Source organism: Neomonachus schauinslandi, chromosome 2, assembly GCF_002201575.2.
Source record: "Neomonachus schauinslandi chromosome 2, ASM220157v2, whole genome shotgun sequence".
NCBI lineage: Eukaryota > Metazoa > Chordata > Mammalia > Carnivora > Phocidae > Neomonachus > Neomonachus schauinslandi.
This window is the reverse complement of record NC_058404.1, coordinates 40106112-40133212: the sequence shown is the minus strand read 5'-3', so window position 1 is coordinate 40133212 and position 27101 is coordinate 40106112. Positions and strand designations below refer to the sequence as shown.

The 27101-nt window shown below is 39.8% G+C and overlaps 1 protein-coding gene across 3 annotated transcripts in view; it reads right to left on the bottom strand.

The window, feature by feature from the left end:
• Nucleotides 1-27101, bottom strand: part of CSGALNACT1 (chondroitin sulfate N-acetylgalactosaminyltransferase 1) — a 344475-nt gene that overhangs the window by 196701 nt on the left and 120673 nt on the right. The window contains exons 1-2 of one of the 3 annotated variants that reach the window (XM_021681599.1): nt 3005-3136; nt 2612-2702 (exon numbers count right to left, since the gene is read on the bottom strand). The gene's annotated coding sequence lies outside the window, so the exon portion shown is untranslated. Of the gene's footprint in view, nt 1-2611; nt 2750-3004; nt 3137-27101 lie in introns of those variants that run through there. The other 2 variants (XM_044912838.1, XM_021681600.1) reach the window with 2 other exon arrangements.

Below are 27101 nucleotides of genomic sequence, written 5' to 3'. Positions count from 1 at the left end.
AAGGACCTACAAGGTTATCTGTCTACAAAGAGAGTTTCTATTCCCCAGACACTCCCCAAGGAACAGACGAGACCACCAAAATGAGAACAGAAAGGCCTGCGCCCTGCTCAGAGGAGGGTGCGAGAGACCCTGGGACACAGAGTTTTGACCATGCAGGAGCATCAGGCAGGGGCCAGGGAACAGAGGAGGCATCTGCAGGTCAGGGACATCCTTTCTTCACTTTTCCACATACTGACTGGCCCTTTCACTCCTGTCGTCAGGGCCTCCTAGGAGCTGTTTCTGAGTGCTGGCGATGCTCATCGGAGGCACGTTCCCCAGGAGAGCGGCCAGGAGGAAAGTATGGCAGGTAGGAAGAGGAGTGTGAAGACCAGCGCAGCTTCCAGCACTCCCGGGGAGTGGGGGAGGGGCAGAAGGTGGAGATGAGAGGGTGTGACCCGGAGAACACCCCCCCCCCTCGGGAGGAGAGGAATTAGCACGTGTGGCAATGCGGACCCACTTCTGGGTAGGGAGAGACAAGAACCATCAACAGGGCATGGAGTAGGGCTGAAAACATGGTGGGCAGCAACGGACGGGGAAGGAGCAGTGGTGGGGCCATAGGCTCTGGGAAGGATGTGTCTGTGACACCAGGACATCCTTACTGCAAACCTTTTATGGCCTGATGCTATTAAATATTTGAATCAAATAGTGAACTGTCGTCGCTTGGACTCCATGGTCACCGGGCATTGGTGTGGCATGTCTGCCGACCAGAGGGAGAACACAACCCAGTCACTCTTTTCCCAAATCACACGTTTGTTTCTTGCAAGTCTGGGGAAGGTCTACTGCTGAAGGATAGTCAAGTCCCTGAGTCTGTAACAGCCTCAGTCTGTAAAGGGAAGTTCCTGGAAGGCTGGCTTTCCCAAGCTGGTACTGCCCAGGTGCAGGGGAAGGTCTACTGCTGAAGGATATTCAAGTCCCTGAGTCTGTAACAGCCTCAGTCTGTAAAGGGAAGTTCCTGGAAGGCTGGCTTTCCCAAGCTGGTACTGCCCAGGTGCAGGCTCGGCTCCTCAGCAACTTCCCATGTCTCTGCCCAGGGATCCACAGCACTGTGACCACCATTAAAACCCAGCTCGGGCTACCACTCTGCCCTTTGGCCACCCAAGCATTCCCCGTCTTGCTACTCTAATAGCCTTGGACTAGAGCACAAACATCATATAACTTTGCATTTGCCCAAGCAGACCTTAATCAGCTTTTTACCGCTTCTCTATTTTGTAAAGTTGACTTGGCTCTTTTCTACTGTTATCTCAAGATTTTAATAATTAGGGTCTACATGGTGTTCTACTGACATTGTTCTCTTCTACAACATCCAAGTCATCCTCAAAAACATGAAACATCCCGAGACCAAAGATCAGAATAATTTCATATATCCCTCAAGTTGGCCCTGAACTTGAGGCCCTGAACTTAGGCCTGATAGGCACTTGACTTTCTACTCAGAAAAGAATTTGTGAAGAAATTTCTTTTATTTTTGTTTGTATTATTAACTTTTGGCCAAGGTCATTTTTATTTTTCTGTTTATAGTAACTCAGTTACAATCCCTTTTACACTCTGCACACTCTACTGTTTTAATGCAAAGCAGTTCATTAATGTAAAATCAAAGCAGATGCTTTGACTTCCATTCTTTCATTTTAATCAGTGTGACAGAAGTAAAAACAAAACAAAACAAATCCTGAACAAAACCTCTACAGAAATCTGTTAAATGAAGAGGAAAGGTGAGAGGAGCTTCTTGAAGATATGCATATGCTGAGCACAGCTCACCTATTTTTATTTTATGTCTGTTGAGCCATTTCTAAAGAAAATTAGAAAAGGTTTGCTCTGCTGAAGACAGAAACCATGTATACAACTTCAGATTTCATACTGTTGCCTTTCAATATTAATGATGTCCCTAAGGTTCTTGCTTTTTTTTTTAAAGTTTAGTCTTGCCAAATGTAGTATCTTATCGCAGAGAAACTCAAAATTACTGGTTATAAGAGCAGAACTAAAACAACATTCCAGAGTTTTATGTTTGCCCCCAGACGAAAACCAACCATATAATCCACTGGGGTACTATTCTCCAAGATTCTAGAAAGTATACCCCTAAGATATAAGTTAGAAAGGAAGATCATTCTTCAATTTCCTAAACCATTTTACTGAAAGAAATATTTTGTAGCATGGTCAAAATTATGGTGCCCATTTGATTATGGGCTAAATATTTGAGAAAGCTTAATAGTCTGTCACAACCTCCAAAAGGAGAAATTCAAGTGAATATTTTTTTTAAGAAGAATTATGTAATTCTTCTAACTTCATTATTGGCTTAAGTCATTTGCCACTGTGAGAAGAGATAAATTCTAAAGAAGTTGGTAACATTAAATGTAGATTATAGGCTTTACAAAGTGAATAAAAAAGATTCCAAGGCAGCCAAATAACTGAATTACTTTGAAAAAGTATTCATATCTTAAAATAATAATTTGTTGTTAATCAAACTGTTGAAAGTAAAATGAAATTTAACACATTTCAAACATAGCCAGAATACTGAATACAACTCAGACCATACCAAAGTTCATTTCTTAAGTAATCTATGATGAACAGATTCACTTACCTGTAAGTATAAGAAAAGGTTAGGTTGGAACTACATCATTCCTCCTCTGGGTAAAAATACCTTGGTTTCTTTCCTCGAAACGGAAAGGAATCTAAAACATAAAAAAATAAAATAAAATAAAAATAAGAAGTAGGAGCCCCTGTGAATTTCCATGTCTCTGCTCCAGGTGATATTACAAAATGGTAGAAATTTAAATCACTTAGGATATAAAATACAATTCATCCCCAAATTGCGGGATGGTATTTCTCCGCTCTCTATTTTAATGGTAAAATACAAAATGTTTGTTCACACACACACACACAAAGGTTTAAAATAAATGGCGAAAGCCCTATAGAAGTGTGCGTGAAAGCAATCACACTGACTTGAGAAGGAACCTCCCCCCAAAAAGCAAACCTCGCCAGAAAGAAACGTGCGCGGGGCCCACGCGCTGCTTCTGAACTCGCGGCTCGGCTTGCAGGCTTGCAGGCTTGCATGCTCTCTCAGCGCTGAAGTCACTCGGGCTTCCAGGTTGGGGTCAGGAGTGAAAGTGCTGCCCCCCTCTGCAAGGACCGCGTGCAGCGCCACCACTTTTTTTTTTTTTTTTTTTTTTTTTTTAATGTTTTCATGGAATGAAATGTTAGAAAAGAGCAAATCCTCCGGGAAGTTTTGCCCAAGGGACGAAAAGGGTGCACACGCTTCCAAAGGGTCCCAGGCCGCCGGGAAAGCCCCGCTCCCGGGGCGCGCGATCCCAGTCTGGCCCCCCGGGGCCGCGCGCGGCTATAGCGCTGTCCCGCGGGCGCGGCGGGGAGAGGGGCGCGCGCACAGCCCCGCGGGTCCCCGGCCCCCTCCCGCCTGCGCCTCCCGCCGCCCTCGCGCTCCCGGCCGTGCAGGGCCGAGTGCGGCACCGCGGGGAACGGCGACCTCCCCACGCCACCCCTGCCTTTAAAAGGAATTCCACTGGAGGCCACAGATGTGTCAACGAAGATAAAAGCAGATGGAAAAGAGGTACAAGCAAAACACTTTGGAAGCAAAGGCAGGGAAAATATTCTGGAAAGGGACTACGCCCTCCTGTTAAAGTGTTAATAACTACATCAATGCTATCTTCGATTAATTAACAGAGTCATCTTTCCCAAGAGTGTTCATGATCTTGTCTCATGTGTCTTTATAATTCAAGTAACAGCAAGTAAACACTATTGTTCCCGTTTCACATGCAGAAATAAAAAAAGGTCCAGAACGCCAAAGACAAGACTGCGAAGGCCCTCGGGCCTGCCACCGCTTGTCCTCTCTCCATGGGGACAGCGGTTGTGTCTACAGCACATCTGTCACATTTTTGCTTCTTCCCGCACCTAAGTTTGAAGGTTTTCTCTGAGGCATCGCCATTAACAGTCCGTACAACTCCGAGTCCATTTGGATCGGCACCCTCTTCCCAGTTTACTGTGGGTGTGAGCCAGCCTGCGGCCGTCCTCTCGTCCTCTTGGGGCCCAGAGCAGTGCCCTCCACTGCGACATGGGGCTGCAGCTCTGCCTCTTCGGGCTTTGCTCTCACCAGCAACACTTCCATCCCTGCCTGGCTAATTAATCTATGTCCAAATGGAATTGCTCTTGGCAGAAAGGCAGCAATGCCAAAGTGGAATAATCACTTGGACCTGAATCTGAGTTGTTTTCCATCCTTGACAACAAATAATGTTATTCCAGCGCCTGCAGGCCAGGAGTTGAAATGAGTTTATAATTTGGCTTCCAATCTCACATTCTCGTTCTCAACCACTTAAATTTTCTTTTCTGTCTTTTAGCATGGAGGGGGCAGCTTTGGAGGCTGAATCATTGACAGGGTCTTTATTGATACCCTTAATGAATATTCTTTGCCATCTAAATAAAAAGGGGAAACATCCGCATCGTCCAAAACCACACTTGTTTTAATACTGAAACTAAATAGACTGTCAGCTCATACCTCCATATGATCATTAATAATCTAATTTGTACTTCTCTCTCTGGCAACTTGAAGAGAAACATTCACAGTTTTTTCACCCACACACAGTAGTCCACATTCATCCAGCTTCTAAGTGCCTAGCCCTACCAATGCCAAACTGCAGGGTAAGAGCCACAGGATGGCCCCAGCGCCTCCCTCTTTTCCTAGTGAAAGAACTCATTAAAACTCCAATCCTTGGCTCTGGGAAGTACGTTGTCTCCTTAGCAGTTCCAAACATCATGTTCCCCCAGAAAGCAGTCATCTCAAGCTAGTGATGGAAAAGGAAAGAGACAGGAAGGCAGAACCACTGACAAGACTCCCTTAGAGATGGGGGTGGAAGGTGAATTAGCATCATGGAAAATTACTGAAGGTAAACGGAAGGTCCGTTAGGGAGAAGTGGGTGTGTTCAACTGGACACAGCCTCTATTGGAAGAAAGGCAAGGGACACCAACTGCACAACTACACTGTGCCGTACACTGTCTAGCTGCATCACATACAAACTCATTCAGTCCCCGCAACAGCGCTGTCCGTGTGTGTTAACATTCCCATTCTACAGATGGGGAAAGTGAGGCTCTAAGGGGTTAAGAAACCTCCCTACTAGTACACCCTACTAGTATATGCTAAAGCCAGGATTTTTCCGAATTTAAAACCAAAGCTCTAGAGAGAAAAAGGAAAAGCAAGCCCTTACTTTTTCTATTATGCAACATTGCCCTAGCTGCAAGTACTGGTCCTCACGTGTGGTCCTCTAAGACAGCATGGGACTTACAGGGGCTTCTACTGCTTTAAGTGGGGGCCTGGCATATATGCCAAAGGTTGCCGTCGAGGCCTTGAGAACACAGCCCCTCCCTGATCTGAATCCCTCATCCTTTATAAGAAATCACAGTGACAAAAACACACTCTTGGACAAGTCTTCCTGAGTATCAAAGAAACAGACAATAAGACTGTGCTCAAAATAAAAGCGACATCCAGGACAGCAACTGCACGTGTACAGATACAGTGCCTGGCTTTGTTCCATTCGGAAAATAGTTCTCAACAACATCCCTCAGTCTAAATATCTGTAGCCAGATCCGAGGTCCCCTCTCTTATCACCTGATGCCAAGTGTGTTCTTGATCATTTGGCATAAAGAGTGAGGATTACGGAGACAATTATGTTGTTTCACAAGTTTTAGTTACGGTAAAAAGTAGGCAAGAGAAGGCAGATGTGCAGACGATGGCGGGGAGAACGTCCATGGAACAATCCCATACTTGGATCTGGAAGCTTCCCAGCAGGATTCTAAAGGTTAGGAAGTCTGCCCCACCACAGCCCCACAGCAATAGAGTTTGACATACATTAATTAACAGGACTCCATAAATAAGTCAGCTTGTAATCATATTAAAAGGAGACTACCAAAAATCAACTACTGAAAACAGCAATCAAAAATGTTAAAAATGAGGAGCGCCTGGGTGGCTCAGTCGGTTAAGCCGCTGCCTTCGGCTCAGGTCATGATCCCAGGGTCCTGGGATCGAGCCCCGCATCGGGCTCCCTGCTCAGCGGGAAGCCTGCTTCTCCCTCTCCCTGCCTCTCTGCCTACTTGTTCTCTCTCTCTCTCTGTCAAATAAATGAATAAAATCTTTAAAAAAAAAAATGTTAAAAATGAGTACACTGAGATCAGTAACATTTTAACAGTCTAGCAACCCATTCTATAAAATGTACAATTCCTAAGTGAAAGTTCCCAGCAATTTAATTTCTAAAGAGCTTCAAAAACACAACTGATCCAATGGTGCAATAATACCCATCCATGTGCCTTAAGCTCCAAGGCTTCCTCCCCTTCATAAATGTCAATCTTTAAATCTTTAGTCCATCTAAACCATGTATGTATCAGACACATTGATTCCTGAAATGTGAGAAATAAGAAAGGAAGACTAACAAGCCCTTTCATCATCAATGTGCCTAAAACAACAAAAGAAAGGCACCAAAACAGGCAGAGACTAGATATGTGTCTGCCAGCTTGAGTTACCGTGAGATTTTTCTTTGTGCGTATGTGGATAATAATACATATTTTTAAATCTTGATGGTAATGTCTTTTATTTGTATAAATCAGTGGAGTCTTCTATGTTATGGTACTAGAAGACGGAGCAGGGATAGAGTCAGGAACTGTGCAGACAACTTCTAAAATTATCTTTCTCAAGAATTTGTTTCAGAGGGGCCCCTGGGTGGCTCAGTCTGTTGAGCTTCCGACTCTTGGTTACAGCTCAGGTCATGATCCCAGGGTCGTGGAATCGAGCCCTGTGTTGGGCTCAGCGCAGAGTCTGCTTCTCCCTCTCCCTCTCTCACTCCCCCTCTGCCTCTCCCCCTGTCCCCCTCACTCCCATGCCCTCTCTCTCTCAAAAAAATATATAAAATCTTAAAAAAAATGTTTTAGAAAAGAAAGTGCCCTTGCATGCTACACATTATAAATCACATGTAACCACATTCCTTCCACATTAAATAATTATGCTGAAAATAATATTTTTTAGAGCACAACTGACTTTAAAAGTCACGAAGTTCCCCAAAAATGTTGCTCTTCTGTTATCCTGTGGAATGAAAAACAGGATCACTGTGTCCTGGCCTAGCATATACAGAAGCAGACTAAATAAGAAGATATCTCTTCATTTCTTTCTTATTCCTAATCCTTCCAGTGAAGTAGGTCACTCTTATTTTCTTCAAATTTCATTCTGATAAATGGGGATAATCTCAGATACTATTAGCAGAACTATCAAGACTATCAACAAATTATATTGCTAAATTATTCGAAGTCTCTTTTAAAATGTATGGGTCTACATTGCACTACTGGGTATTTACCCCAAAGATACAAATGTAGTGATCCAAAAGGGCACCTGCACCCCAATGTTTATAGCAGCCACGTCCACAATAGTGAAACTGTGGAAAGAGCCCAGATGTCCATCAACAGAGGAATGGATAAAGAAGATGTGGTTCATATATACAGTGGGATATTATGCAGCCATCAGAAAGGTTGAAATCTTACCATTTACATCGATGTGGATGGAACTGGAAGGTATTATGCTGAGTGAAATAGTCAATCAGAGAAAGACAATTATCATATGGTTTCACTCATATGTGGAATATAAGGAATAGCACAGAGGATCATAGGGGAAGGGAGGGAAAACTGAATGGGAAGAAATCAGAGAGGGAGACAAACCGTGAGAGACTCTTACCTATAGGAAACAAACTGAGGGTTTCTGGAAGGGAGGTGGGTGGGAGGATGGGGTAACTGGGTGATGGGCATTAAGGAGGGCACATGATGTGATAAGCTCAGTTATATGCAACTGATGAATTACTGAACACTACATCTGAAACTTATGTACTTATATGTTGGCTAATTGAATTTAAATTAAAAAAAAAACAAAATGTGTGGGTCTGTTAGCACCTTAAAGGGTAACAAATCATACTTTCTCTATAAAGCTTTACCCAGTGCGTCCCAAGCTAGGCAGTGGGGTCCCTGTGGGCTCCCTATCTGAGCCATCCTCACTGTGAATCACTAGCACATTCAAGAATGAAATGACTCACATCCTACGCAGAAATCCAAATAATGTTCTGTTAGAGCAGAAAGGAAGACAAACTAATTTGAACTAGAGAGGACAGAGTTATATGTAGTCTCTTGGAAAGAAACTGCATTGCTCTGTTGGCCATTAGTTGTGAGACCACTAACATTCTCTCTCTCCTAAATCTGCTCAGACGCAGACAACTGAGGTGCCTCCATAGAGAGCTCCTTTCCAGCACAGGGCCTGCAGTGCTACAGTCAGCCTCACGGGCGACTGTTCATTTCATTAGACATCCTCTCCAAATACATTAAAAAAAAAAAAAAAAAAAGATTTTGTTTATTCATTTGACAGAGACACAGCGAGAGAGGGAACACAAGCAGGGGGAGTGGGAGAGGGAGAAGCAGGCTTCCCGAGGAGCAGGGAGCCCGACGCGGGGCTCGATCCCAGCACCCTGGGATCATGACCTGAGCCAAAGACTGAGCCACGCAGGCGCCCCTCTCCGAATACATTCTTCCGCCCTGCTAGATCCTGCAGCTGCTCGGCATGTGCTAAGTACTATTGCAGATGCTAATGAGGCATGAACCTTGTTTCAGGGAGATCTGTTGTACTTCTTCCCATGCAGAACAACAGATTTGCAGCTAGGGACTGAATGCTGGTGTCCCTCCCAAAATTCGTCTGTTGAAGTTCTAATCCCAGTGTGATGGTATTTGGTGGTAGGGCCATTTTAGGTCACGAAGGTGGAGCCAGCCATCATGAGTGGGACTAGCGCCCTAAGAAGAACAGGCCGGAGAACTGGCTGGCTCTTCTCTCTCCACACGAGGACACGAGAAGCCAGCTGTCTGCAACCGAGAAGAGGTTTCTCACCAGAACCTGACCATGCTGACACCAGGACCTTGGACTCCCAGCTTCCAGTGCTGTGAGAAATAAATGCCTGTTGTTGATAAGCCACCCAGTTAACGGTATTTTTATATAGCAGCCCAAGCTATGACATCATTTTAAATGCATTACCGTGAGACTTAAGTCCATAACTTCTTCGCCTGTGTTTCCAGGTCTGTAAAATAAAGGGTTTGGCCTAAGTCAATGATTAGTACTGAAGGAGGCTGATCTTGATCTGTTGCTTGCCACACCCCCTAAGAATCCCTGTGGACAAGAAGATATGTTACAGCTGGGCACAAGCTGCATAGACAAATGATGAAGATGCAGGACAGCATTTAGGCTTAGATGCTAAGAGTAGGGAAGAGGGCTTTAAAACGGACAAGCTAAAGACACAACGCTCAAGAAGTATAGCTCATCAAGGTGCAATGTCCCAGACTACGGACCCCTAGGCGGGGCAGCTCAGAGAGAACACATCATAGAGTCCAACACCTCTCACACCGGCACACCAGTCCCAGGACAACAGCAACACAGGGAGGGCGTGAGTTTGTGGTTCAGAAAGCACAGCTCTGGTCCTAGTTCTGCTATTAAGTGATTATGACCTTGGGCTAGTCACCCGCAAAATGAAAGTTGGGACCAGATAATCTCCAGTTTACCTTCAAGTACAGAAACCACACCTTCTCTTCGTTGCTCCATACAAACCTCTATCTTTCACTAGAATGTCTGTAGCTCCTGTACATACATCCCCACTATGGGCTCAGTTTTTAAATTACTGCATTCCCAGGCTTCTCAGGCAGAAAGAGCACTCAGGACAACCGCTCAGAACACAAGTGTAAGATGCAGAATGGGTAAAGTTTGTTTTCTCTGGCATTATGATTCCCTCTGGCTAAATGCTACCCTCCACACTGCCAAGTCTCCAAACTTCTGGCGCTGAGGCTTGATCTATAGTATTCACAGGGCTCGTGACACCGTGACAGATGAAGAAATTAAATCTTTCACCAAACCTGAATGGGCGTTTTAAATGGTAATTTTTATCTTCTTCCTTCCCAGATGCAGGAATGCCAATAGTTGAGAGATACTATGGTGTTGGTAAAAAGTCATTATAAAAATGGACTTGCATCCTAAATGAGCTGTCATTATTTTGCACATGTATTACTTTTGCTGTATCAATTTTTTAGTTTATTTCATGTTTTGCTCCAGTTGCAAGGGAATTGAGAACATGCTGTCCACATTTTCAAAAAAAGGACTGTAACATTAACAGAGTAAATATTTCACTAAAAAAATAAAAACTGTGTAAATATTTATATAATTGAATTTATTCAATCAATTCATTGGGTTAGGCCAATGGAAATATGCTCTTTTTAATACTGAGAGCCAAAGAGACAGGAGAAAATTTTAATCTCAACCTTCGAGTAAATAAATAATAACACTGCTTATGGACACCATTTTTTAAAACATGCATACAGAATGCAAATGGGTGTTACTTCTCAGGGAGACTAAAGTGCTGTGTACTATTTACTATGTATACTGGACAGCAATGACATAGAAAATAAGAACAGGAAACACAGATATTTAATCAATAAATATTTTTAAATCATCAAAATGTGTTGTCGTCCCATATCATGGCCAGTTAAGCAAGACAGGGGTAAAGAGTGAACAAAGGAAAAATTATTGAGTACTCAGCAATAAAAACAAATGAGCAATTGATACATGTATCAACATGGATGATAATTACGCTGAGTTGAAAGAAACCAGACAAATAGTAAACATACTATATGATAGCATTTATATAAAATTCTAGCAGATCAGTGTTTGGCTGAGGATGGGGTTGGGAGTTGGGAGGGCCAGAAGGGACCAGGATGGTGGGATTACCTAGGGGCACACAGGAATTCTGCTGGTGATAAATACGTTCATTGTCTTGATTTTGGTAATGGTTTCATGTGTATATCAAAACTAATCAAATTGCATACTTTAAATATGTGGGTTTATTACATACCAGTAAAGCTATAAAAACTATTGAGAGACAAAAATAGGGAAAAAATTTAAAGATAAGGAGTAGCTAAATTTGGGGTAATTAAGATAGCTGTTGGATGAAAAGCTACAGAAAAAATAAGCTACACTAGATCCATAAAAGACTACCAGAGAAAGATTTCTCGTTGTTGAAAGTTCAGGAAGTTTTATAATCCCAGAGAAGTCTTTCTGAGCACCTAAGGACCATGCCTAGATAATACCATTCCTCCCTCAAAAAAAAAAAAAATTCTTTCCTTAAGACTTTTGACAGAAGTAGTTCTAACTATCCCCAGAACAACAATAATGATAGCATTAATGAGCACTTACTATAACCCAGGCCCCCATCTAATGGGGTATCCCATTTAATCCTCACCTAAGGGCCCTAAAAGATAGGTTCTATTATGATCCTCCATTTTACAGATGATACCAAAATTCAGAGAGGTTAAATAATTTGCTTCATGTCAGTCACCACCCCAGTGGTGGAGCTGTGATATGAACCATGGGATATGAACTCTGATTCCAGAATCAAGCTCTTGAAATTAAACTTCTCTCCCTCTGCTACACAAACAGAATCCTGGAACAATGCTATAGATCACGATTTGCTGATTCACACCTCTGATGGCTTAAAGGAACTCTTTGTGAATTAAAGGGCTACATTTCTAAGTCTGAAAGCTAATCTTTCGCATGACAGATGCAGAAAAGGTCAGTAATGAAGTGATGGTGGAAGGTAAGGGCAATTCAGCAAGGTAGAGCAGGAAAAGTAATGGCCAGAAATCAACAGACTTGGTTTTGGCCATGTCCTCACTGCTGACTTCTAACCTTGGGCAAGCCATTTCTCCCCCTTGGGTCTGTTTCCTCTTTGGCACAATTAAGAGTTTGGACTAATCAATTTCTAAAACTCCTTCCAGCTCCGTGATTCTTGCCAGTCCTCTTTTGGGGAATATTCCTTGCATTTTGTAACTTAGGTCAAAAATTTTCCATGCCACCAAACACATTTCAGATACAAAACTTCCTCCATCTCCTAAAACACCCAGACTCCTCCCACACCTAGCAAATTCCTTATTTCCCAAAGATGTTCTATTCCCAGGGGAAAGAGGAGCGTCCCTCAACCCGGGCCTGCCATGTTGTCCTGTGCACTCCCACAGTCTTTCACTTCAAAACCACTAACAAGTTGATTTAGGCTTTCCAGTGATGAAAAGGAAGTACCCCACCACCCAGCACCTCATTCCATTTGCCCTGTGAAGCTTCTGATATCTGAGATGATTCAAAGCACTTAGTATGTTATGGCTATAGGTGCCCGATTCCATTTATTTCCATTCCTATTGGTTCTCTAAAGTGGCTATTCTCTCCTTGCACTAAAAACACATCATTTTCTCTTTTTAAATGATGGATTTTGTGACCCTTTGGGGAGACATGAAAAAATAAGAGCAACTAAATAAGGCAATTGTAAACCATTTCAGCATCTATAAAACCTTCCCCTTTATTACAAAAGAAAAGAAAGAAGAAAAAGCAGCTGGAAAAAAAAATGCAGCTGATAGGGAACTTGATATCTTTAAGAACAACTTCTCTCATGAATTTTCATCTCCATATTTTGGCATTTTAGCTGACTTGGAAATTATTTCTAGGAAAAGCACTTCTTGAGAGTGATAACTCCTTTCACAATGCATTGGTGAGGCAAGCTTTTCAATATTATGAGGAATACGCCTATTTTTCTATAACTCTACCTATGTATCAGCCGTACATTTTTATTCTGTATTTTATACACTATGTTCATATATACCCTGTTCTATCTCAGAACATACAATGTTTTTACTTTATTTTTATAGACTCACTTAGTAATCATTATACTATAATAAACCAAAAATTAAAATATAGGTCACCCCTTTTCCACATAGAACCAGAAATTTACAAAATTCACTTCTAACCTTTATCATTGCACAGACATAGGTTTTATGTCGTTGTATTCACTGAGTGCACCCTATTTTCTAATTTTTTGCTTGAATTCTCCATATATCTACTTAGTCCATGTATCTGTCATTTTAAATGGAGCAATATTCCACTGCTCGCTAAAAGGGTTTAATTAGCTATCTTCCAGCTAGTTGCTTCCACACATTATTATAACCCAGTCAAGCATTTTTAAATAAAGTTTGTTTTTCCTTTTGGACTTATTTCCTCAGACTATAATCCAAAAAGTGGGATTAACGGTTTAAAGATCATAATTATAAACTGGGTGATTTTTATTATAAATTGCCAGGTGGCTCTCCAAAAGAGATATTTCTAATTTGCACATCACCAGAAAAATACAAGCCTAGCTTTTTCTTCGTAGTCTCTTTAACACTGGGCTTTCTGGAGTTTATTAATTTGGGGGTGATTTAAAAAGAATGATGTAAAATCTTTTAGTTCTTCGAATCTGTCATAAACATTTGTTTATACTCTTACTGCCTCTTTTTAAAAAATATGTATTGGGGCACCTGGGTGGCTCAGACGGTTAACCGTCTGCCTTCAGCTCAGGTCATGATCCCAGGGTCCTAGGAACGAGCCCCACATCGGGCTCCTTGCTTAGCAAGGAGCCCACTTCTCCCTCTCCCTCTGCCTGCCACTCCCCCTGCTTGTACTCTCTCTCTGTCAAATAAAAATAAATTAATTAAAAAATAAAAAATATGTATTGATCACCTACTACATGCCAGGTCCTTTATGTGCCTTTTCACTCATTCAATACTCCTGACGGCCTCATAAAGTAGAAACCACAAATTTATTTTCACTAAGAAAACTGAGTCTCGAAAGGTTGAGTAATGTGCACAAGATTCCAAGGCTAATATTTGTTGTCAGGATTTAAACTCACCATCTACTTTCTGTGGATTCTCCATTATACCATCCTGTCTCATAAGTACAACCTTTAAACATCTGGCCAGTCTTTCTTTTCTCTTCTTTTCTTTCTTTTTTCAGTTTAGTTTTCCAATGTATTGAGGTATAAAATACACAAGTGATTTAAGTACCCTCATCCTAAAGATATAGCCTAGTGAATTTTTTACATACTACACACAATGTAACCAGCGCATAGACCAAGATACAGAATCTCATCAGCTTAGTAACTTTTCTTTTTCTTACTTTTTAAACATAGATTGTTTTTGTGTTTGTCATTCTATATAGCCTGGTACTGAAGCTATACAAATAGGTGCTTAATAAGTTTTGTTTAATTATTAAAGATTAAAGCTACAAGTAATGACCTCAGAGATTATGTACTCCAACTTCTTAAACTTCCAGATATGGAAACTGAAGCCCAGAAGGAAAGTGACTTATCCAAGATCTAACAATTCAGAGCTCTTTCTGCCACATCATGTTGCCCTCACTGGCCACTGGCTGATTGCTCTCCACTCCTTATGTTAAAGACATAGTGAGGGGTAACAAAGAAGGCAAGGTGCACAACAGAGAAAGTGTACCTGGATAAGGTGGTTTTTTTTTAATTGTTTGCCTTTATTTTAAATTAATCCTAAAGTAACCAATGGGTCAAATTGGTGGAGAAACGCTCACTAAGCTGACCTTACTATAAAACATGATTTTTTTTTTTACATGAAAGTATCAACACTTGAAATCAAATGACTTTTGTCCCTCAGAATAGTCTACTTGAAAGGATAAACACTGATTCCAATAATGCTCTATTGCTCATGCTTTCTTTTGAATACCCCTTTATCCCTTTTTTAATTGATCAAAGATCAAACTTATCAAATATGACAATAAATGTAAGTGGGTTAAACATCCCCAACAAAAACAAAGATGCTCAACATCCAATTATATGCTGTTTATAAGACAATTCTAAAACCAAATGACCCAGAAATCTAAAATAAAAGGAAGAGCTAAGTGTATCTAGAGAACACAAATGAAAAGAAAGTTTGGATGGCAATATTTATATCAGAGCAGAATTTAAGGCAAAAGAACATTTAACAAGACAGAGAATATGTGAAATAGTTCAACCTCATTAATAATAAAAATTCCACTTTTAAGAAACCGTTTATCAAACTGACATATTCTAATTTATAATATTTTTATAATTGTGGGTACACTCAAATAGACATCCATATGCTACTATTATGAAGACAATAGGAAAATGGAAAATACAATATAAATATATATGATAGAATAAAATGTGCCCACTAAAAATCATGTTTCTAAAAATTTAATGAATGGCAATCATACAATACTAAGAAGAGGTGGCAAGATACAAGGCATAAACAGTACGATCTCAGTTTTTCTTAAATAAAACACACAGGACATATTTTGTTAAAATTAGAAAAAAACGCACCAAAATAATACTCTGGTTAAATTAAGGGAGATCTCTAGTTACTCTTTTTTTTTTTTTTTTGCCATTTTTCCCTATGGGAAAAAAAGGGGGTCAGAAGTCCAAGATAAATGAAAAGATAGCATGGGGGATTTTGCTCCCTTATATGAATCATGCATCCAAAATTCCAGAAGCAGACAAATTCCATCCCAGGGCACTGACAAGGCAGACAGAAAAAATTTGTTGTGTTAGATGAAAATTCTGAACCTCAATCACCTTCAGGCTCTGAACCCCATAATTTCTGGTGTTTTCTCCTCAGGACTGATTAATGTTTAAGTGGAATATAGACTCTGTTAATTTTTCTTTTTACTCTATGCTCTCCAAATGAACATACATTACTCTCCTAAGCAGAGCAAGTAAACTAATAAATAAACAAAACGATAATACAGTTTGATCACCTACTTTGTTCACAGATCTGTCCTACAAAGACAGATTTGCTGACATTAGAAAAAAGATTGTGCAAGTGCTCAAGGATAATTCTGAACAAGAAGTTTCAAAAATATTTCAAGCGAAGACAGTCTTATGGGAATAGCTTCCCAAAGTATCTTCATTGAATTACTTTGCATTCATTTTCATGTATATATTTTGACATGTTAAGATATCTTAAAACAAAATTGTACTGATTTATGTTAACATGTCATTTATTTAACAACTTGAAGGAAGAATAGGTAAGCTTTTAAAAGAGGAACTCAATAGAAGTCTTATATTCCTATATGCTTAAAATGAGATTTGTACTCACTATCATGATTAGGAAATAATCAGATTCCAGATCTTCTGGGAAGTTCTAAATACCAAAAAAAATTATAATACAAATGGCTATTAAGTGTGACTATAAGGTTGGTATTCACCAACCTAAAGAACCTTAGGAATCATAGCATCCAACCTTCATTCTCCTAGAAATCAAAGTCCAGAGAGGTGAAATGACTCCCCCAAGTTCTTAGCTAGCACTGTTTCTTAGCACAGCAGCATCTGTAATCTCTTCTGAATTTTTCTTTCCCACTGGATTTATAGCCACCACCTATTTTCTTCTACAATGAAATGTTCACCTCTACAGGAGAAATTTTTAATGCAGGACAGGTGATTGAACAGGCAAATCTCTCCTCTCTCATTCATAACCTAAATATACCAAGTACCTTCAAACTGTCAAGTTCTATGATAAGGTTACAATTCCTGCCCTCGGGGAGCTCACAGATTACCTGTTCCCCCACCATCCACAATTTGGAAGGCTAAGGGGTATGAGGAAGCATATGCAGGCTGCAATGGGAGCAGAGGGAAAGAGCAGCTAATCCAATTAGGCTAATCATACTTACATCTGAGTTGTGAAAGGCAGGTGGGAGTGCAGATGATGGAAGAAATGGAGACAGGAAAATAGCATTCTAGGCAGGGAGACCCAAAGAAAAAGCAGACATAAGAAAATATGCCAGAGTTTGGAACTTGTGTTTGATTTTGATGTTGAAGAATATGAAGTTGAATGTGGCTAGAATTTCATATACTCATGGGAAAGAGGACGCAGGTGAGGTGATAGAGAAGCCTGGAAAACTCCACTAAGTGAAGGAATCATATCTTAAAGGCAATGGAGTCACTAAAGGGGAATTTAAAGCAAGAAACTGAAATGGTCATACTTGTGTTTTAAAATGTTCTTTGTAGGGCCATGAGGCTGGGCTGGAGAGGTGAGGACCGAAGGTGTGGAACCAATGAGAGGCTCCAGCAGTTACCCAACCGTGAAGGACTGGAGGCCTGTACCAAGGAGGGCTGGTGCCCGATAGGGGACAGGTTTAAAAGACATGGAGTTGGGGCTTGGTGATCATCTTCACATGGAGTGAGGGAAAGGGAGGAGACTATTCAAAGTTTTAACTTTCTCCTTTTTCAAAAAATATTTTTGAATATTTTGAATATTCAAAATATTCATGTCACAATAACAAAATGTTTCTGTCCTCACATTTAAATTTCAAGGAATACTCACTAATTCTGACAAGAAAATGGGATGCAGAGGCCAGTGAGTTACTTGAGAGAGACAAAAGAGAAACAGGACAGGCATTGTTGACAAGTCACAGAATAATATAGTGCTTACAGCACCAGAAGAACTTGGGTTCAAATCCTGGTCTGGACACTTGAAACGCTGGCAAGTTGTCCTTTTTAAATCTCAGTTTTCTTATTTCTTTTTTTTTTTTTTAGGATATTATTTATTTGAGAGAGAGAGAGAGAGGCTGAGAGAGCAAGAGCATGAGCAGGGGGAGGAGAGAAGGGACAGAGGGAGAGGGAGAAGCAGATTCCCCACCAAGCAGGGAGCCCATGCAGGGCTCGATCCCAGGACCTCGAGATCATGACCTGAGCCAAAGGCAGATGCTTAACCACTGCCAGCCATTCAGGTGCCCCTCAGTTTTCTTATCTCTAAAATGAGAATAATGATGAAACTTACCTGAGGAGGTTAATCAGGAGGGTGATATAAGGAGAAAGTACAAAATGCAATAACTGATCCACAGTGAGCACTTACTAAACGATCGCTATTATTATATAGTATAGAGGATTTCCCCAGGGCTAGAAAATAAAAATTTATTCAAAATATTATCTTGTATTGTTAAGATATCCTGAGTTCTGGTATTGGGCAAGAAAGAGGGCATCAATACCCCGTTGGTAGCAGAAGGAGCAAAGGTGCTCATGTGGGGACTGTGAGATGCAAAATCTGTCAGAAAACTCTGGGAAGTAAAAGCTTAAGAGGTGATGACACAGTGGCAGAAAAATCTTTTAGGTAAAAGGAAAGGAATTATCTACTTTGTATTCTAAATACATGAGCAGAGAAACTCAAGCTTTAAAGAAAAAAACTGTAAAAATATTGTGAAGACCTTGAGGCCTTGGGAGTTTTCACAGAGGTGATAAGAAGACAACTAGTCCAAGTTCAGAAAAACTCCAGTAGAATAAAGAAATGTAGAAAGAAGCAATTGCTGTATTGAAGTCAGTAACATCTGTTAACTTTTCACCCTAGGATTCTTAAGGAGGTCAGTAGATTCGATAACAATGCTTCTAACTGCAGTTTTGGAGGAGTGAGGTCAGTGGTATGCTGGCAAATTATGTTGGTTTTAGAACCAGATCTCCAGGAAGAAAATTGCATGTATATCTATACCTATAGACATAAATTAGTTATAAATTTTACTGATATAGAGTATTAATACACAATTTACAAATAATAATAAAATACCCAGTGTTATCATAAATTCCATACAGCCAATTCATTCATTAACTTTTGCCAAATTCTTGTGTCTGTAGAAACACCTATGGTTGCAATTGACAAACGAGTATGGTTCCAGTGTGAAGGCTTGTTGATATTTTATTTTATATTAAGGGTAAGATAAGATATCACTTGCTTATCAATGGTAAAAGTTCTTTTTTTGCTGAGTCTGGTAGGTTTTTTTTTTTAACATTAGAAGAATACTTCCACAATTTTTATGCTGTTCATGATGTAATGCTACAGACAGTTGAATCTGCAATTTTCTTCATCATTTTCTTAAGTCTAGAACACAAAACAATAAATCACACCCTAATGTAAATGTCAATAACCCCATGAAGTAAATACTCCAACATGGCCCATTTCAAGCTATAACATGACCATCACCAAATACAGTTTGGAAGAAATGTGTAGTAGCGCACTGTTATGTTGCATTTCCACCATACAGGTACTTCATTGTTGCACATTTACAAACTCTTTTTCAATTCCTTCATCCAGGTCATCAGCAAAATGTGCCCCTAATTTGTTGAATTTGACAAAACATGATTGCTGTTTTACTGTGTAGGGATCATAAATATTGATGGTTGGATGCTGAGATGCCTGTAATTCCAAGGATTATCTTTATTAAACTTGGCTCCCATTCTAAGAAATGACCTCAGTCAGTGGTGTAACTGAACCAGTTCATATTGGCTCACAAGAGATAATTATTACATTTTCAAGAATTTTACAAGCTGGTTGTTAAACACAATCATTATTAAAAATACATTATATAAACTTAGAATTATATAAATTATATTTAACATTTTAAAAAAGATATTAAATATTCAAGATTCATCACTTCCCATTAATTTTATTACATTCTACTACTATCTATGCTCTTGGAGTGATTCAAAATACATGAAACGAATAGCACTTAAGTCTGGGAGGAATATAAATGGAATTGAGGCATTCTAAGGTCCTTGTATTGTCCAGGAAGTGGTAAAAGTACTAATTGGTATTAGCCTTAATGAGTCAAATATGAATGGTGTACCCTCTCCAAAGAACATAGAAGGATGGATAATTAACAAGCCAATAGAAAAGAGGGGAAAAAATGGAAAAGTAAAAACTGCTTAATTGAAAATGAGGCAAAAAAGGAGACAAAAACAAAAAAGAACATGTGGGGAAAATAGAAACCAAAGAGTAAGATGGTAGATTGAAACCCAAATAGAGTTCATTAAAGGTAAACAGACTAAATCATCTCATTAAAAGACAAAGATTAACAAACCAGGTATACAATGAAATTTAACTATGTTGCTTTTAAGAGACATACTTTAAACATAAAGATAGAGTGTTTGACAGTAATAGGATTAAAAATCCAGCATGCAAACACTACCCCAAACAAAGGTGGAAGGGCTATATTAGTCAAAGATTTTAAGGGACAAACCATTGTCATCAAATTAATATAACAATTCTGTAGTTTGTATGCACGTACTAATATGGCCTCAAAACATAGAAAGCACAAAGCGAAGGAACTAAAGGGAGAAATAATCATAAGCAGTAACCCATAATCAGAGTGAGACATTTTAACACACCTCTCTCAGGAGCTAATACAATAAACAAGAGAAAATCAATTTTTCTATCCTTTACTTTTAACTTTTCCATATTCTTAATTTAAGAAGTGTCTATTATAAGCAGCACAAAGTTGGTCTGACACATTTTTCTAATTAAACAATACTATTAACACTCTTGAACACAATACCTAACATCTGCAGAATATGCATCATTTCCAGGAGTAAACAGAATGTTTACAGTTGACTTCATGCTGAGAGAGAAAGCATGTCTCAACAAATTGCTCAAAAGACTGAAATTACATAGAGTGGGTTCACTGATTATAGTAAAATTAAGCCAGAAATCAATAACAAAAAGAAATGGAAAAATCCCCAGGTATTTGGATATTAACCAATAAACTTTAAAATAATTCATGAAACAAAAACTACTTAGAACTGAAAGATAATGAAAATATAAATTCTTCTAGAGGGAATATCTCTAAGTCAAGAAGGGTCTTTTGATCCATTCACTGAAAGTGGTGAAGTATCTATTCCCCTCAGTGATGTGCTGACCTGAGAGATCTGTCATTTTTATTAAAAAATTAAGCCTGTGCCTAAAAAGAGACCTCTACCCGATCCTAGGTCTAGGAGGTCCTTGGAGGCAAATGGTTAAATACTTTGGATCTGGACCCAGGGCAGCTATCCCACGGAACACAAGAACCTTCTTCTATTTTACAGTGAGGGATGGTGTGGTCAGTTATGTGCTAAAGACCCTTGTCTTTCCTTCCAGTGCCCAGTATTACTCTCCCAGGGGTAAAATGCCCACACCCACCTAGACCATTTGGACCACCTCCTCACAGTGTACATACTCTGAGATTCTATCCTTTCTGCCAGTCTGGCTCCTGATGACCCTTATACTTAAAGGACTATTATCTCAACTTTCACCTGGATAAGGACCTGCCTTTTGATGCTTGAGAATTACATCTATACATAAAACTTACATAAGACCTCAAATACATGAAACCTACAAAAATATCTTGGTTTGAAAAAAAAATTTTTTTTTAAGATTTTATTTATTTATTTGAGAGAGAGAGTGAGAGAGAGAAAGAGCACAAGAGGGGGGAGCGGGAGAGGGAGAAGCAGACTCCCTGCTGAGCAGGTAGCCCGATGCGGGACTCGATCCTGGGACTCCAGGATCATGACCTGAGCCAAAGGCAGTCGCTTAACCAACTGAGCCACCCAGGCGCCCTGAAAAAAAATTTTTATTCACCACAAATGAAGATCTCTTTGTGCCAGAGCCTCCTACTAAATTTCTTGCATACTTTATAATATATCTCCTATAGCTTACATAAATCATAAAGTATTTAGAATATCATAACAAATATTCAAGAGATAATTTTAAGTTTTTAAACACCCAACAGTATATTAATTGGGGTAAGTTAACACTAAGTGCTATACCCCATCCCCCAAAATCTCAACAAAGTTTGAGTTCTCTTTTGAATCACCAACTAATGTAGTTAATGGAGGTGCATTTTTCTAACAGTAACTCAGGGAATCGGGCTGCTACCATATTCCTGCCTCAGGGTCATTCAGGTATCTTGCGGCCAGCAGAAGCAGACCACATAGGGAGGTCAAGTCAAACCCTTAACCATCTCAGCCTGGAAGTGACACACACTGGTTGTACGAAATTTCCATTTGCCAAACCAGTCACAGGACCGTACTCACTGACAAGGACAGTCCTCCCAGCAATCAGGAGGAAATGGTTTATTGAACACATAACACAGTCTCTGCCTCAAATACATAACAAAGAGGAAAGAAAGAAAGGAAGTAGTATCCACTGATTTGGGGTACTAAGTTAAATGTTACGGACTTTGCACATACATGTTTAAACAAAAACACTGTGAGCCAGACACCATTATCCCCAACTTATACCTGAAGAAATTGAAGCATACAGTTAAACAGGAAGTAAGGAGTTAAACCCTGACCTATGACTGCAAGGCCCGTGTTTGCTGGTGGGTTCCGGCTGCTCTTAGTGTGGGCCACAGCCCCCCTGCATCACAGTAACTAGAGGTGCCTTTTCAGAGCCCCACACCACACTCACTGCATAAGAATCTCAAGAGTACAGGAACCTGTACTTTTAAAAAGTTTCCAAGGGGATTTTATGCTATTGATCATTTTTTCTCTGAAATACAAAACAGTGACATTCTAAATAACCTTTTTCAAGAAAGTAGAAAATGTATGGAAAAGAGATAAAACTCAGTAGGTGTAAGAGAGGAGCCTTGTGACAAATTGAAAATCCTACAGACCCAGGAGTCAGAGGCGTGGACACTGGTCCTAGACCTATTAACCTCCTGAGTGACCTTAGGAAGTCACTTACCCTCACCGAATCTAGTCCAAAGAAAGATTACATTTTCTCCACTGAAAAATGTTGGAATCAGGCTAAATAACCTCTTAAAGATCCCTTTGGCTCTACAATAAAGTGAAAACTATAAAGTGAGACAATAAAACAAATACAGATAAGAAAGTAAAAATAACATTTAAAATAATAGCTAATCCAAGCAAGGTTTTTGTAGCTATAGACAAACTTCCTCTAAAATTTACATGGAAAGGCAACAAAACTAAAGTAGCTAAAAAAAAAAAAAAAAACAATTCTGAAAGAGAAGCAGAAAGTTAGAGGAATCACAATACCCAACTGTAAGACTTACTATATAACTGGGCGCCTGGGTGGCTCAGATGGTTGAGCGTCTGCCTTCGGCTCAGGTCATGATCCCAGAGTCCTGGGATCGAGTCCCGCATTGGGCTCCCGGCTCAGCGGGGAGCCTGCTTCTCCCTCTGACCCTTTCCCCTCTCATGCTGTTTCTCTCTCGCTCGCTCTCTAAAAAATAAATAAAATCTTTAAAAAAAAAAAAAAAAAAAAAAAAAAAGACTTACTATATAACTACAATAATCAAGACAGTGTGATCTTGGCAGAGGAACAGATACACAGATCAAGAGAACAGATTTAAGAAGCCAGAAATAGCTGTACATAAGTAGAGCCAACACAAAAGCAACTGAATGGAGAAAGGATAGCGTTTTCAAAAAAAAAAAATGGTATTGGGACTATTGGCTATCCATAGGCAAAAAAAAAAAAAAGATGAGGAAGAATTTTCATCTAAACTGAACTAATTTTAAACAAAAATAAAACCAAAATGGAACCTAGATCTAAATGTAAAAATATAAAACTTTTAGGAAAAAAACATAGGAGAAAATCTTCATGATTTAGGGTTAGGCAAAGAAATATTAGACGTTAACACCAAAAGCATGAAAAAGAAAAAAATCAATAAATTAAACTTTTTGCTCTGTAAAGGATCCTATGAAGAGGATGAAAAGACAGGACACAAAAAGGGAGAAAGTTACTACAAAATGCATATCTGACAAAGGACTTATATTCTGAATATATGAAGAACTTTCTAAACTCAATAGTAAAAAGAAAAAGAATTTTGAAAAGGGGCAGAAGACTTGAACAGACCTTCAGAATAGAATATATGGATGGCAATTGAGTACATGAGATGTTCAATGTCATTACCATTTGAGAAATACAAATTAAAGCCACAGTGAGATACCATTTCACATCTATTAGAATGGCAAAAATAAAAAATAGTGATAATCACAAATTCTGGCGAGGATGCAGAAGAAACTAGACCTCTCACACATTGCTGGTAGGAATATAAAATGGTATAGCCACAAGAGAAAACAGTTTGACAGTTTTACAAAAAGTTAAACATATACTTAATATAATGACTCAGCAATCACACTTTCAATTACTTACCCTTTGAGAAATGAAAACATGCCCACCAAAAATGTGCATGAATTTTTTTGGCAGCTTTATTTGTAATAGCCAAAAGTTCGACAACACCCCAAATGTCTTTCAAGGAATAAACAGGTAAACAAACTGTGGCATACCCAAGCAATGGAATACCAATTGGTGATGAAAAGGAACAGACTGCTGGTACATGAACATCTTGGATGGATCTCAAGGTCATTCATTATATTGAGTCAAAAAGCCCAGTCTCAAAAGGTATGATTCCACTTGTATGACATTTTCAAAAAAGTGATTGAGAACAGATCAGTGGTTGCCAGGGATACCCCTGTGTGACTGTGAAGAGATAGCCTCTGTGGAAATGGAACCATGCTCTATCCTGACCATGGTGGTGGTTCCATGGACCTAAACATGCAATAAAGTTTCACAGAACTATACATACATACACACCAACATATAAAAGAAAGCATGACAAAACTGGTGAATCTAAATAAGGTCTGTCATTCCATTAACAGTGTTATATCAATGGTAATTATCCAATTGTGATAAAGTATTTTAATTATGGAAGCTATTATATGAATCTGGGGGAAGGGTACATGGGAACTCTCTGTACTATTCTTTCAACTTCTTGTGAGCCTAAATGATTTCAAAATAGGTTTTAAGATAGCTGAATCTTGGGGTGCCTGGGTGGCTCAGTTGGTTAAGCGTCTGCCTTCGGCTCAGGTCATGATCCCGGGGTCCAGGGATGGAGCCTCGTGTTGGGCTCCCTGCTCAGTGGGGAGTCTGCTTCTCCCTCTCCTCCCCACTGGTGCTCTCTCTCATATCTCCTGTCTTTCAAATAAATAAAATCTTTAAAAATATAAAAATAAAGAATAAAATAGCTGATATTTGTTGAGTACTCTGTGTAGCCATACTGTTCTGAGAACTTAATATTTAAGTCTTTGCAGTAGATACTTCATTCATCCCATTTGCGGAGGAAAAAACTGAATTTTGGAAAAGTGAAGTCATGTGGGCAAGGACAGAGTTGGTGAGTAACAGAGGTGGGGCTCAAACCCAGGAAGTCCACTTCCAGTGCTGTCTTAGCCAATAGACAATGTTTTTTAAGAAAAAGAAAGCAGGACAAAAACAAGGTCAGAATGGGAGTCAATAATACAGAGGAAAAGAAAAAGAACACCAAAAGACAAAATAAAATGAACAAGGCATGTGAAGGCTCCAGGGAGGGGGTCTTCCTGGCACCCTCTCTGGACATCAGTCCCCTAGGAAAACACACCTCAAAGACCAAGGAGAAGCTGGAACAAGGTAAGAAACATGTTCAAAGAAATATTAAACAGTTCCTATTAGAATAGGTCAGAGTAATTGAAGTTATTTAATCTAGAGGAAGTCAGGAAGGTGGTTTAATCACCTCCTTTGTGAAGGCTTTTGAGGGAATGTCCAGAGGATATAGGACAAAGGAAAGGAGACTTAAACTGAAAACAAGAAGATTTAGTTTGACGTTAAAAACTGTTTTCCTGACCGGATACAACTAGGACAGATTAGAGGGCAGTTGACTTTCTTCTGAGACCTTCAAGAAGGATAGAATAAAACTGGCAGTTCATTCCACTAAATATTAAACCTGGCAGACAGAGCAGCCTGCCCTGTACCAGGCCCCATAAAGGGCACTTTACACATGGTATCAGTTTTAATCAGCTAATTAGAAAGCAGGTGTCGTCATTCCCATTTTATAGAAACACAAACAGCGTCAGAGAGGCTAAGTCCCACATAAGACCCCTCAGCTGCCCAGAGAGGGACAGACTCAGGTATCTCTGCCTTCACCATCCAGATCTTTCCACTATATCACACACACTGCTAACTAAGCTTGGAGAGTCCCCTGCCTGCTGGCCTAAACCTAGATCAAGTAATCGATTACAGTGCCTTCCAGCTGTAAAAATACCTATCCCTCAAAATGCTTCTCACCTAGTTTTACATCAGCTCCATCCCCACTCATCTCTATCATGATCTTTTAGGAACTCAATTTTTTCTAGGAAGTAAAGCTATGTTTCTCACTATCATTCTCCTTACAACATCCCTGTGGGGTGACCAATTTAATTAGAAGAGACAAAAGAGAAAGTAAATGTGATGACTCCCATTTTACAGATGAGAAGTCAAGCTGCCCCACAAGTCGGGCATGGAATCAAAATCGTGTATGAGTGGAGAGACACTTGGGGAGCTGAGGAGTGCACCCTCCTGGAGATTTCAAAATGGAACCGGAACAGCCCAGGGCAAGCCACAGAGAGCAATGCCCCTGGAGGGCGCTTCCCATCCGGCCAATAGCAGCCTGATGACGGTCACTGTCATTGCAATCCGGCCAGTTTGTTTATCCTTTTGCTACTGACAGACATTTTGGTTTCTTCCAATTTTTGGCAATTATGAATAAAAGTGCTACAAATATTTTTGTGCAGGTTTTCGTGTGGACACAGTTTTCAATTCATTTAGGAGCATGACTTCTGGATCATATGGTGAGAATTCAAATGTTTAGCTTTGCCAGACACTGCAAATTGTCTTCTGAAGTGGCTGTACCATTTTGCATTTCCAGCAGTAATGAACGACGGTTCTTTTTTTTAAGATTTTATTTATGTATTTGACAGAGCACAAGCACGGAGAGGAGCAGAGGGAGAGGGAGAAGCAGGCTTCCTACTGAGCAAGGAGCCCAATGTGGGGCTCGATTCCAGGACTCTGGCATCATGACCTGAGCCGAAGGCAGACGCTTAACCAACTGAGCCTCCCAGGCTCCCCATGAATGAGAGTTCTTGTTGCTCCGTGTCCTCTCCAGCATTTAGTGTTGTCACAGTTTTAAATTTCATCCATTCTGTGTGTAGTGATGTCTTACTGTTGTTATAACCCAACATGTGTATTTTTTAAACCATACTGTTCAGCTCTCTAAAGTAAAAAGCAAGTCCTAACAAACTGCATAATAAACTGTCATAATTCAGCCCATAATTGTCCTTCTCAGAAATTCCAATCAAACAAGAAGTATCTGTCAAGAGAAAAAAAAAATTCTTTAAAACAATTAATCCTCATTGCTGAAGGCAGGGCTCGTATTACTTGGTACCTGAGCTTGAAAAAGCCAAAGCAAAATTTGTCCCTTCATCACTAATATACTAAAATGAGCTTTCAAGGCCATGAGGATACCTGAAGCACAGGGATAAAAATTGTCTTTTATTGATGACTAGCCACATAAAGGCATTTTCTCTGACATAGCTGAATTTGGCTTTGTTTCA